Genomic DNA, 14,091 nt, shown 5'->3' on the forward strand with positions numbered 1-14,091 from the left:
GAAACCTGTGAAAAACACTTCCAATAACCATATTCAATTATCTCAAACTCCAATATCATCGCAAACTCAATATTTTTCAACATCATGTTCTCAATCATCATTTCTCAGGGTACTCATATATAAACAACAAATAAATACTCAAATTACTTCCATACATAACCATAAATCTTCATTATTTACATGAACCTCAAAATACATTACATAAGTTCATTTACATATGAGAAAATAGAAATTTAGTTACAAAATACCAAAATGACACCTAGTCTCCTACCAATGCACTGCAGAAGTTGAGGTGACATGGACACTGTGCAGAACTGCAGGATGGACTCACCCAGTCTGCAGTCTACTGGGCTCACGATCTATATCTCCAGAACCTACGCATGGCAAAAGCAACGCGCTAAGTAATAATGCTTAGTGGTGCAATAATAAAATAAAAGAATTAGCAAGAAAACAAATATGTAGTGAATGTATATGTTTTATTCGTTTTGAATTTGTACATCATTACTTTGTCCACTTTCATTCATTTGGTTGCCCAAGTAACCTACACTAGACGACTGGACTGGATAAATGGGTAAACTGGCACTGGGTATCAAGTACCTCGGGTCGTCACACCATCGGTCACATATGCATCTCCCGGTGTGCAACAGAACAGCTAACAAGCTGTAAATAATATCAGGCACAAGGCCAAATCTCAATGCAAGGTCAGAATAGCTAAAAGCCATAAAATCACAGAATGGCATATTGCCATGTGCAGTACTGCTAACTGAACCCTATTGGCATGCCAAACTATCCAAACCAATCTTGTTAGGTATACTAGGGCATTTGATACTTTTGAATTCTTCAATTTTTGAATTTCAAGATTTGGTGTCACTATTCACCTCATTGGTCAACAAAATGTTGACTTTTAGGTAGAAAATAGGTACATTGGTTTTGGCACTCCCAACATACCACATTTTGCATTCAAGACTTGTTGGCATTAAGCATTAATACCATTTCTAAGCTTAAACCAAGTGAGCAGAATTTTTCAGTTTTTGTACCTAAAATTCACTGTTCCATTAATGACTGTTACAGTGGGAATTTGAAGAAATGGTAAACATGAAAGTTGTTCCTTATTTTGTCTAGTTGAATTTCCTTTTTTGAATCACTCCATTTGGAGTTTTGTAACTCCACATATGCTCCAAAAACCACAGCTGGCCGGATTTCAAATCTGCAGAATTTACCAAATCTACAGTACCATGAACAGTGACTGTGACTGCCATTTGGGTTAGGTTCTGGTCATAATTTGGGGTAGGTTTCTTCATGAAAATTGTTTTTCTATGTCTTAAATTATTTCTGTAAAAATTTCAGGTCAATTGACCATATCTACAGTGAGTTATGGCCAAATGAACAGTGGTCATTCTGCAGAATCGGTTTGCAGGGTATCCGGTTGGGGCCAACTTTTGGTCCTCTTGCTTTGGTCTTTTGGGCATGGTTTCTTCAGCAAAAATGTGACATTATAAGTCTAGTTTCATGTCCAATTGGCCAAACACCAATTGGACCAACACAGCCAAAGATATGGCAGTCCAAGTGGGCTGGAATCACAGCCATCCTGCTGCACTCACTAGGCAGCATATTCATTCACTTTGCCATGCTATATTTCAATCCAAATTATGGTCAAATTTCCTCAAATGGTCACTAATTGACCATTAGAATGTTCTTTAACCATTTCATAAGCCAAGTCCACATTTTACTCCCAAAACCCTAGTTCAAATTCATGGTTTACACAATTTACTTTAGTTAGCTACTAATTCATTATTCTTATGTTTATAAACTTCAAACATGATTTCTAGTTCACTCCAAGTTCATCAAAAATACTCATTCCTATTCCTTCAATAGGGCTGCCGAAATCCATAGTGTGTATACACATAATTTTTGTTCATTTAAGTTACAAATTCTTACTCAATTCAAGTTACTAACATGGAAATAAAGAGCTTAAGTATATATGTGCACTAACCTCTTTGTTCAACTTATTGAACTTGTGAAAACTCTAAAATTTCTCCTCTTTGTGGCTGCCTATAGCTTCCTTAGGGTGTGTGGATTAATTTTAGCGAAGGTGACTTAGGGTTTTGGGGTGAGTTTAGGGAGATTTTCAAGCTTGAATATGGAAGAAAATGAGGGCTCCCATGGCCATGGTGGGGCGGCAGAATTTGGGAAGAAGATAGCTGTATATTTTTTGTTTTCTTTAGTCTTTATTTATCTCTTTTATTAGTTAGTTAATTGGTTGTTTAAATTTGGTTGGTGGTAGCTTTTCAAATGACATCATCATATGTCATAATTTGGCATTTTATTGCATTTTCTTTTCTTTTCATCACTACTCATTGTTAATTTAATTTTTAGTAATGTTTATTCATATTTTATGTCATAATAATTATTTACTTAACTGGACAAGTTGGCCAAAAATCACCTCTGAAGGCGAAATGACTAAAATGCCCTCCATTTGGCTTAACGGGTAAAAATTGTCTATACCGATTGAAAAAATTTTCTAAATATTTTCTTGGCATTCTAATGCCATAGGAACCTCAATAACCCTTCTCTGGAGTCTCAAAAATTATTTTATGAATTTTCTCTCGGGTCTAGGGCTCCTAGTTGCGAGAACTGCAACTTCCCTCTGGGTTACCCATCGCTTGGGCACCGGCTCGTTTAACTTGGTTGTATTTTATTTCAAAAATTTTTCCTAAATTTTTCTTATTAATATTTGAGTTAATTATGGTTCCTCACTTTAGTTTAAATATTTTTCCGAATGTTCTAGCTGTCCGGACCGACACCGGTCACCGGAACAGTAGAATGTACGGAGTTGCTACCGGGAGGGTGTTACATCAGCTCCCATATATGTATTGTTTGACAGTGTTGGCTATGTGAGTGCTCCAAATTGCCTTTTTGATGTGATTTATATGAAATTTATAACGATATTGCATTTCACTCTATAGGGTGCATTAGCTTTAGATAGCTATGGAGATTATGGTTAAAATTAATATTTTACTCTCTAAGTCGAACTCTCACTCTTGTTCATTTATTTTTCCAGGCTACAGGAGGATTATTGTTGTAGTTAACTTGCTTTTCTTCTTCGCAGGTCATCTAATAATGTTTCTATAATTCTATTAACTCCTAGAATTTTCGCATGTGTTAGAAATATTTATTTGATTGGGTCTGTAATATAATTGTCATGTTGAACCTGTAAACTTATTAAATGCATGTATGGTTGGATTGGATGAGGGAGCCGAGCTCTCATTTGTTTTTATGACATTTGATTATGTGGAGGGTGAGCTGAGCTCCCCAGTTTATTATATATGGTGTTTACAGGTAGGGCGAGTCAAAAACTCCCCGTCAAATGGTCCATTTTATGGCTGGACTCTGTCCAGTTGAATTCTTAAAATTGGGCCCAAATGGGCCTTAGAGTTGGGTTGAGGAATAGTTAGGCTTACTATGGGCCTCGGGGGCTTTAGATTGGCCCAAGTCCTAGTGCCGGTCCGGCCCATAGGTTGGGTCATGACAAAGAGTCAAATTAATGTAAATGCTAAAAATTTCTCCATTTAACAAAATTATTTCAACAACTCTCTAAACATATGCCTAATAGATAATTATACCTTAATCAACTGAATTAGGCTAAAAGATACCCTAGAAACACTAAATGTGATGGAAGTAAAATTAATAAATTATGCACTTATCATATAGTATGTACAATTGGGAATTAAAGCTAAATAAGAACAATTAATTCAAGATTAAGCTCAAAATAATATGAACATTGTAGCTCAAAGAAAATATGTGGAAAGGTATCCCAATTATATCAAATTAAATAGAAGTGAGTGAGGTGAAAAAGGGAAAAGTGAATTGGAAAATTTTAGATTATAGGTGTTTAGGTGAACATGTGCGCTGATTGAGTAGCATGAGGCATGTTGAAGTAAAGGTAAATTGGCATGCACTATGCTGAACGCTGATCAACTGACACTGGGTACCAACATGTGGCCTGTCATGCCCCCTGAAAATTTCGATGGGTTTCAAAAATTTTGCAATTTGAAGCAATTCAAATAGCTCACATGTTAGCATAACCCTTAGTATGAGGCATGTTAAAGGAAAGCAGTTTCAACATGCGACATATGAATGTCCAGAAGTTACCTTAGATGCTGTATTGCAATAGCTAATAAAAGAGCAGCTACTATACTTCCAATAATCCTGTTATATGACTATCAAAAAGCAATATCAATAATGCTATTACAATAGCCAATAGAAACTGAGATTAAAGAAAATGATCAATTCAATAGAAATTTGGATTACAAAGACAATGCATGTAGCGCAGCAAAACAAACCAATGTAGCCAGCAATAATGAACAAGCCAACTTAAGATTCATGAAACAAACAAAAATAAAAAAAAGAAAACAAAATTTTAAACCATTCACAAACAGATAAAATATTTAAAAGTTTCAATAGCAAGGAAATTAACAACTAAAACATAAAGCACACAAACCAAATTATACAATCAAAAACTAAAGTTTGACAATTTGACTGAAACTAAACAAAAATAAAGTTTGAAATGTAACACCACTATTTGTATAGCCTAGTATATTTCACTATTTCGGTGACCGGAGTCGGTCCAGACAATTAAGGGGATTAGAACCACACTTAAGACAACTAGATAAGCTATAAACACAAATAATTAGTAATTGCCAATTAGTTAAGTATAAATAAGAAAAACAGAACATAAGAAGTTAAACGAGCCGAGAGTCACAGCGATGGGTGACCTTCTCGAGAAGGACTGCGAAGTCAATTTAAACTCAAATTTCGAACTGTAAAATGTGACGCTGCTGTCCTTAGGACCATTGCGAACACAGTGGAAAAGAGAAAATCATTAAAAAGAACTGTTAAGCCAGTCAAATAATTAGGTCAGAGAACCGGAAGAAATATTGAATTATTTGCAAATCAGGATGAACCGATGAGGGCAGTTTGGTTAATTGACCCCGAGAGCTGACTCCTGACCTAACTGTCAAATAAAATTGGAGAAAAGAAAATTTTGGAATCGAGAATTAAATTAAAGAACTAATAGAAAAAAATAAATAGAAAAAAAATGAAAAAGTTAAAAAAGTGATGACATCATGCATGACATCATGCATGATGTCATAAAAATAATAATTAATATATTTAATTAATTGAAATTTTTGGTCTTCCTAAGATATAAAAGAAAAGAAAAGAAAAAAAAAAGTCATCTTCTTCAAAAAAAAAAAAAAAAAAATAGTGACCCATCTCTTTCCTCCCTTCCTCACCAAAAACCATCATTGAAGCTCATCTTTGAGCTTGAAGACTAAAAAATCCCACCATAGAAAATTGTCTTACCATTGTTAAAGTTTGTTTGGGCAACTAGAAAAGAAGATTCAAGGGAAAGAAAGAAGGACAAAATTAAGAAAAGGGAGATTGAAAATTCTGCATTCAAGGTTAGTAGCTAAACTTGGAAGTTATAGTTTAATTTAAGTATTTATAGCATGAAGAACATGGAAATATGCTTAAAATGAAAAGAAATTAATTGTTGGAGGACTAGATGGAAATTCTGGCAGCTAGGGTTTGTGATGAAAAGCATGTGTTTTGATTGAATTTAATATGTTAAGCAAGCTTATGTGAATATGGTAGTGAGATTGAAATGTTTAGATTTGGTTAAATGCAAAGAAATTGTGAACTAGGGTTTTGGACTTAGGGTTTAGAGACAAAAATGGGAGAAGTGGTAAATGATGTCTTTGACCTAATGTGAAGTGAAAAATGGTCATTTGTGACCTAATGAAGAGTGTTAGAGGTGTTTGAATCAAAGACAAATTCGAATGGAGTAAGCAGCATGACCAAATTTCCTTTGAGGGACCAAAAATGAAAATTTACAAGTCCAATTGGTATAGGACCAATTGGGGATGAAAATAGATACTAAATGACACAATTCTCATTTAGGAAGAATGCCCAAAAAGTGACCAAAACCTAGTGAACAAATTGACTAAAGTTGGAAAATTACAGGCTGCCCTGTACAAACTGACCAAATGAACAGTGTTTGTTCATTTGGTCATAACTTGAGCTAGGCAGGTGTAAATGACCTGAAAGTTTACCAGTGGTTAGATGAGATATATACCTAAAACTTTCATGAAGAACACAAATCCAAATTCTGCCAGCAACCAAGTCATTTGGCCACCCCAAGTTGGTGACCCAAAACTGCCAGCACAAAAAAATTGTCCAGAATTCTGGGTTGTATCTAATCCGTCAGCCCTAGTTCAAATGGCCATAACTTGAGTTACAAAACTCCAATTGGAGTGATTCAAAATGGAGAATAAACTTAAGACATTAAGGAACATTTTCTATGAAGAAAGTTTTATCAAATTCCAAAAGTAAAATGACCAATGGAACAGTGCAACTTAGGGCACTAAAACTGAAAATTTGCAATTTTGCCTAAAGGACTTAAGTTTTGAGAAAATGACCAAAACCAACAAATTTAATGACCAAAATGTGGTATGTGGGTAAAGTTGGAATTCCCATACCTATTAAGCCTTAAAAAGTCAACAATTTGACTTGAATAGTGTAGTGAATAGTAACCCCGAAATACAAAATTTCAAGAATGTCGAGTTTAGCACGTTAAAGCTAGGTAAAAGTGAAGTTAAATTTTTTTTTTGGATTTATGCTAAGTTATGGTACTGAAACACTGTAAAATTATCTGTTTCAGTTGAAAAGAATACCGAGAAAGAACCCGAGGAACCGAGTCAAGGCCAAGAGGCGACTCGCTTGAGGTTTGTGCACAACATCACTATGCTTTAAAATTCAATGATAAAGTGAATGAAATATGTATTTTACTTTTGCTTTGAATTGTTGAAAGTTTATTTGTGACATTATCTATGATGATTTGATTTAAATTGTTGAAAGTTATTGTGTATATTTGAAATGACAATGTTTAGCAAATTGTTAAAATAAGTTTTAAAACTACAGTGTCATGACCATATATTTGAACAACTCACTAGCATGACTAGTGAGGGTAATTAGTTTTGAATTTTGATTCCTTCTCTGGAGAAGTGTTGAGGTGTGCCAGTAGAAGATGATGTGAATGGATATCCATATATTTGAGCTAGCTAGACTTGTAATGTGATTTCTCTTTAACCTTTGGCTATTGAGATTCTATTTGTTTCGAATGGCATGATCTAACTGTGGGTTTTATGAAATGTGATTTGATACTTCAAAATGAAATTTTTTGGGATTAAAATCTCATAATTCATGATTTGTATTTAATTCTCATTTTTAGTCAATTTTTGAATAAATATGATTTAAGTTCTGCATAAATATTATTTTAGTATGTCGTGCATCACTGAGTTCTAGTACTCAGCGATAGCTTTTATTGCTGTCGCAGATATAGAGACTAGAGGAGCAGCAGACTGAGCTGCTGAGGATTGAGGATTTATCAGCTTGAAGTTATCGGGTATAATTTATACCCTGCCTGTAAATATTTATTTTGATGTATGTATTGCACATAAATGTATGGACATATAAATCGGTCTTGAGCAGTTTGTACAAAGTTTGTATAAAGTTGTAATAAAATTTAGTTTGAATTTTCATACTGTAGATTTTGGTATGATGTATATATAGTTCGTTGTCTTTAATGAATGAAAATGTTTTATTTTAATTTGAATGAGATTGATAGATATTATTTTGCTGATGATTGAACTTTGGAAATTGAGAAATGTTGACAGTTGAATTTTGAGATTTGAGAAATTGTTGAGATTGATTGTGAAATTGAAGTAGTGGTTGAGAAAATTTTTGGAAGTGTTTTTTTTTATAGGTATTTGAAGAACTGTTTTCTCAAAATATAAATGGAACTCTGTTAAAATTTTTATAAAATTTGCGAAAAAATAAAATGGGCCGAAAGTTTTAACAAGTTTTTAATTTCAATTAAATGTTTTAAATACTTATTAGAAAATACTCACCACTTATAAAAAATAAGAAAATTATTTTAAAATCCCTTGTAGGGTACTTAATGAGTTATCGGTAGATGAAGTGCGGTAGTTCATTAGGTATTCTACGGGATCATATTATGCTTTACAGAGGGGTAAAGTGTGACATGTTTTAGTGGTATCAGAGCAATTTTTTAAAGTATGTTTTAACTTGTGAATTTGTGTCTTTCTTTGTTAAGTATAACTGCTCAATGTCCATATTTGTTACATACAGTGCATTACATCATGAATATGAACTAACAGAGGGAAATCTCCATGTGTTACTTGTTCAGGAGATACCCTAACTTCATTCTGAAATAGAAGAAGGGGATTGCTCAGTCGAGCAATTTATTGAAGCTGAGGTACAAGGGGAAGCCCCAGCTTTATATAATGTCAGTGGATCAGTAGCACCAGCCTCGCAAATGCCGCAGTTTCCTGCACAATTTGCACAGCAGATGGCAGTAATGTTTCAACAAATGGTTGGGGGTATGCCTGCTCGAGCTCCATCTCAGACACCTGTGGCATAACCACTGCCTCCAGCCAGACAGTATGATAAATTATTGAAGTATGAGGCTGCAGAATTTAAGGGTACAGTGGACCCTTTAGAGGCAGAGCAATGGCTTAAAAGAATGGACAGAGTATTTAAGAAGCTGCACTGCCAAGATGAACTAAAGTTTGAGTATTCTGTGTCCCTACTGCAAGGGGATGCGTATGATTGGTGGAAGACCATCCCCCACAGCTTGGCTAAACTGCCAGTGCTGACCTAGGATGACTTCATCAGAGAATTCAGATAAAAATACATCCCAGATGCATATGTTGATCAGAAATTGCAAGAATTTTTGAGTTTAAAACAAGGGAACCGATCAGTGGCAGAGTATGAAAGGGAGTTCTCCCACTTAAGTCATTATACTGGGAGTCTCCTTTCCACCAGCAAGGCAAGGTGCAAGAGATTTAAGACCGGTTTGAAGCCCAGCATAAGAATGCAAGTTGTGGGATTCAAGCACAGTAACTTCTCAGAACTCATGTCTCAAGCACTCGAGTTAGAAAGGATTGAATCAGAAGCGACCCCAACAAAAGAGAAATCAAAAAAAGTTGAAAAATCAGAGAAAGACAAAGGGGAAAAATCAGTTGAACAGAGTTCTGGTGGGACTTCTGGGAAGAAGAAGAAATTTAGTGAGCCCAGCAGGGGTCGAGGTGGAAGATTTGGTGAGGGCAGATTTTGCGGGCGAGAAACCCCTAGGTGCAGTAGCGATCGGCGAGGGTTCACATTCTGCCCACCCCTGTGAGACTTGTGGCAAGATTCATGGGGGGGAATGCTATTGGGCCACTGGAGCCTGTTTTAACTGTGGAGGCAAGGGCCATATAACTAAAGACTGCACTAGTGCTCCGTCTTCGAGATATGGTCCAGCTCCTACTACTACCGAGGGATCTATTCAGAGTCTTGCTCCTAGAGGTCCACAGTCAGTTGGCAGAGGAAGAGGTAGAGGTAGAGGCACTGCTTTAGGCAGTCAGGGCACAATTGGTCAATCAACACAAGGGAGTGCTTCAGCCAGAGTCTACACAATGAAACAGCGAGAAGAGGCTGAGACTTCTGATGTGGTAGCTAGTACATTCTCTATCTCTGATCAAGAAGTATTTGTATTGTTTGATCCGGGTTCAACCCATTCATATGTTAGTGCTAGCATAGTCTGTTCACTTGCTGTTCCATGTGTGCAAATGAGTTTTGAAGTGCTAGTAACTAGTCCGTTAGGATAAGAGGTTCGGGTCAATAGAATCTATAGAGACTGTCCTTTGGTGTTCCAAGGACATGTTTTCCTGTCAGACTTGATTGAAATGCCCTTCAGAGAGTATGATATCATCTTGGGCATGGATTGGATGGCCAGGCATCACGCCATGATTGACTGTAGACTGAAGATAGTCACTTTTGGTATCCCTTTGTACGGTGATGTGGTAATACATGAGGAGAGGCATTTACTGCCGTCAAATATCATTTCGGCTGCACTAGCTAGAAGGATGATAAGAAAGGGGTGTGAATCATACTTGGCACATGTAATAGACACCCAAGTGGGGAGTCCAGCACTAAGGGACATCCCTACTGTATGTGACTTTCCGGATGTGTTTCCTAATGAATTGCCAGGATTACCTCCAGAAAGAGAGGTGTAGTTTGAGATTAATATTATGCCTGGTGTGGACCCAATCTCCATAACGCCATATAGAATGGCACCAGCAGAATTGAAAGAGTTGAAAGTACAATTGCAAGAATTGCTTAACAAGAGCTTCATCCGCCCTAGTGTGTCACCTTGGGGAGCGCCAGTGTTGTTTGTAAAGAAGAAGGATGTGCATTGACTATCATATTGACTATCAGCTGTTGAATAAGGTGACAATAAAGAATAGATATCCATTGCCCCGCATTGATGACTTGTTTGATCAGTTGAGGGGTGCAGTTGTGTTCTCCAAAATTGACATGAGATCAAGTTATTATCAGCTGAAAGTACAAGAGTAGAGTATTCCTAAAACTGCCTTCAAAACCCGTTATGGCCATTATGAGTTTTTGGTTATGCCATTTGGGTTAACTAATGCTCCGACTGCTTTTATGGATCTGATGAACACTATCTTCAGACCACACCTCGACCAGTTTCTTGTGGTATTCATTGATGATATATTGGTCTATTCGAGGAATGTAGAAGAGCATGATAGACATCTGGGGATTGTACTGTAGACTTTGAGGGAGAAACAGCTATACGCCAAATTGTCTAAGTGTGAATTTTGACTAATGGAAATATCTTTCTTGGGGCATGTAGTATCAGAAGAAGGTATCAAGGTAGATCCAAGTAAGATTGAAGCTGTCCCTAATTGGAGGCCACCCAGAAATGTCACAGAGATTCGTAGTTTTTCTGGGTTTAGCTGGATACTACCGTAGGTTTGTAAAGGGATTCTCCATATTGGCATATCCATTGACCAAGCTACTTAGAAAAGATGTGAAATTTCAGTGGATGGATAAATGTCAACAGAGTTTTGATGAATTGAAGAAATGTTTGACTGAAGCTCCTGTCCTGACTTTAACTACACCGGGTCAAGAATATACAGTTTATAGTGATGCTTCTCACAATGGGTTAGGTTGTGTGTTGATGCAAGATCGAAATGTCATTGCCTATGCATCACGCCAGCTAAAACCTCATGAGAGGAATTATCTGACACATGATTTGGAGCTTGCAGCTATTGTGTTTGCTCTTAAGATCTAGAGGCACTATTTGTATGGGGAAAAGTGTTACATCTACACAGATCATAAGAGTTTGAAGTATTTGGGCACTCAGAAAGAGCTGAATTTGAGACAGAGGAGATGGTTAGAGTTGATAAAAGACTATGATTGTCTAATAGACTATCAGCCAGGGAAAGCTAATGTTGTAGCTGATGCCTTAAGTAGCAAGATTATGGCAAGTCTGCGGGTTACCCCTTTGTCTTTGGTACATGAGTTAAGATCATTGCATGCCAGCTTAGAGATTAATGATGATGGGCAGACAGTAGTTGCATGGCATGTACAACCAGTGTTGATTGATCAGATCAGAATGCCTGCTCATAATGACCAGAAGTATAAGAAATCATTAGAAGAAGTTCGGCAGGGCAAGAAACTAGAATTTTCAATCAAAGATGATGGTATATTGCTACACCAGGGCAGAATATGTGTTCCTAATGATATTGATTTGAGGCAGATCATTTTGAAGGAAGCACATGAGTCTCCTTTTGCCATGCAACCTAGTGGCACAAAAATGTATAGAGGGTTAAAGGAGCATTACTAGTGGATGGGTATGAAAAGAGATACGGCAGAGTTTGTTTCTAAATGCCTAACTTGTCAGCAAGTGAAGGCAGAACATCAAGTACCCGCTGGGTTGTTACATCCACTACTAGTGCCAGAATGGAAATGGGAGAAAATAACAATGGGTTTTATGATGGGACTTCTGAGGACACAGAAGAGTCATGATGCAGTATGGATTATTGTTGACAAACTAACCAAATCTGCTCATTTTCTGCCAGTCTGGATGGACTACAGTTTAGAAAGATTGGCCAAGTTGTATATAGATGAGATTTTGAGACTGCATGGAGTGCCAGTATCCATTGTATCAGACAAAGATCCTAGGTTCACTTCTAGATTCTGGGGCAGTCTTTAGAGAGCCCTAGGAACTAGATTGAACTTCAGTACTACATTCCACCCATAGACAGATGGCCAGTCTGAGAGGGTAATTCAGATCTTGGAGGACATGCTACGGGCTTGTGTGATTGAATTTGAGGGCAGTTGGGATACACACTTGCCTTTGATTGAGTTTGCTTACAACAATAGCTACCAATCAAGCATTGGGATGCCTCCATATGAAGCTTTGTATGGCAAAAAATGTAGAACCCTGTTGTGTTGGGATGACGCAGGTGAAAGAAAGATGATTAGACTCGAAATTGTTCAGCAAACTGAAGAGAAAATCAGGGTGATCCGAGATTGACTTAAGACTACATCAGACCGCCAGAAGTCCTACATTGATCTGAAGAGAAGGGATATTGAGTATGCAGTGAGTGAGAAAGTTTTCCTCAAGGTTTCTCCTTGGAAGAGAATTATGAGATTCGGCAGAAAGAGGAAACTAAGTCCTTGTTTCATTGGGCCATATGAGGTTTTGGAAAGAGTGGGTCCTTTGGCATATCGGTTGGCGCTACCTCTAGAGCTAGAGAAGATACATAATGTCTTCCATGTGTCTATGTTGAGGAGGTATCGATCAAACCCATCTCATGTACTACCAGTAGAGGAAATTGAAGTGAATCCAGACCTCACCTATGAAGAAGAACCCATAGAGATTCTGGCTTATAAGGTGAAGCAGCTACGGAACAAGTAGATACCGTTGGTAAAAGTGTTGTAGAACCATCATTCGGGCCAGGAGGCTACTTGGGAACAAGAAGAGGACATGAGGAGACAACATCCACAGCTGTTCAGAGATTGATACCAGGTAAAATTTTGAGATGAAATTTATTTTAAAGGTGGGAGAATTGTAACACCCCTATTTGTATAGCCTAGTATATTTCACTATTTCGGTGACCGGAGTCGGTCCGGACAATTAAGGGGATTAAAACCACACTTAAGACAACTAGATAAGCCATAAACATAAATAATTAGTAATTGCCAATTAGTTAAGTATAAATAAGAAAAACAGAACATAAGAAGTTAAACGAGCCGAGAGTCACAGCGATGGGTGACATTCTCGGGAAGGACTACGAAGTCATTTTAAACTTAAATTTCGAATCGTAAAAAGTGACGTTGCGGTCCTTAGGACCATTACGAACACAATGGAAAAGAGAAAATCATGAAAAACAACTGTTAAGCCAGTCAAATAATTAGGACAGGGAGCCGGAAGAAATATTGAATTATTTGCAAACCAGGATGAACTGGCGAGGGGTAATTTGGTCAATTGATCCCGAGAGCTGACTCCTGACCTAACTGTCAAATAAAATCAAAGAAAAGAAAATTTCAGAATTGAGAATTAAATTAAAGAACTAATAGAAAAAAATAAATAGAAAAAAAATATAAAAAAGTTAAAAAGGTGATGGCATCATGCATGACATCATGCATGATGCCATAAAAATAATAATTAATATATTTAATTAATTGAAATTTTTGGTCTTCCTAAGACATAAAAGAAAAGAAAAGAAAAAAATAAAGTCATCTTCTTCAAAAAAAAAAATGTGACCCATCTCTTTCCTCCCTTCCTCACCAAAAACCACCATTGAAGCTCATCTTTGAGCTTGAAGACTAAAAAATCCCACCATAGAAAATTGTCTTACCATGGTTAAAGTTTGTTTGGGCAACTAGAAAAGAAGATTCAAGGGAAAGAAAGAAGGAGAAAATTAAGAAAAGGGAGATTGAAAATTCTGCATTCAAGGTTAGTAGCTACACTTGGAAATTATAGTTTAATTTAAGTATTTATAGCATGAAGAACATGGAAATATGCTTGAAATGAAAAGAAATTAATTGTTGGAGGACTAGATGGAAATTCTGGCAGCTAGGGTTTGTGATGAAAAGCATGTTTTTTGATTGAATATAATATGTTAGGCAAGCTTATGTGAATGTGGTAGTGAGATT

Source organism: Hevea brasiliensis, chromosome 10, assembly GCF_030052815.1.
Source record: "Hevea brasiliensis isolate MT/VB/25A 57/8 chromosome 10, ASM3005281v1, whole genome shotgun sequence".
In the NCBI taxonomy this organism is placed as follows: Eukaryota; Viridiplantae; Streptophyta; class Magnoliopsida; order Malpighiales; family Euphorbiaceae; genus Hevea; species Hevea brasiliensis.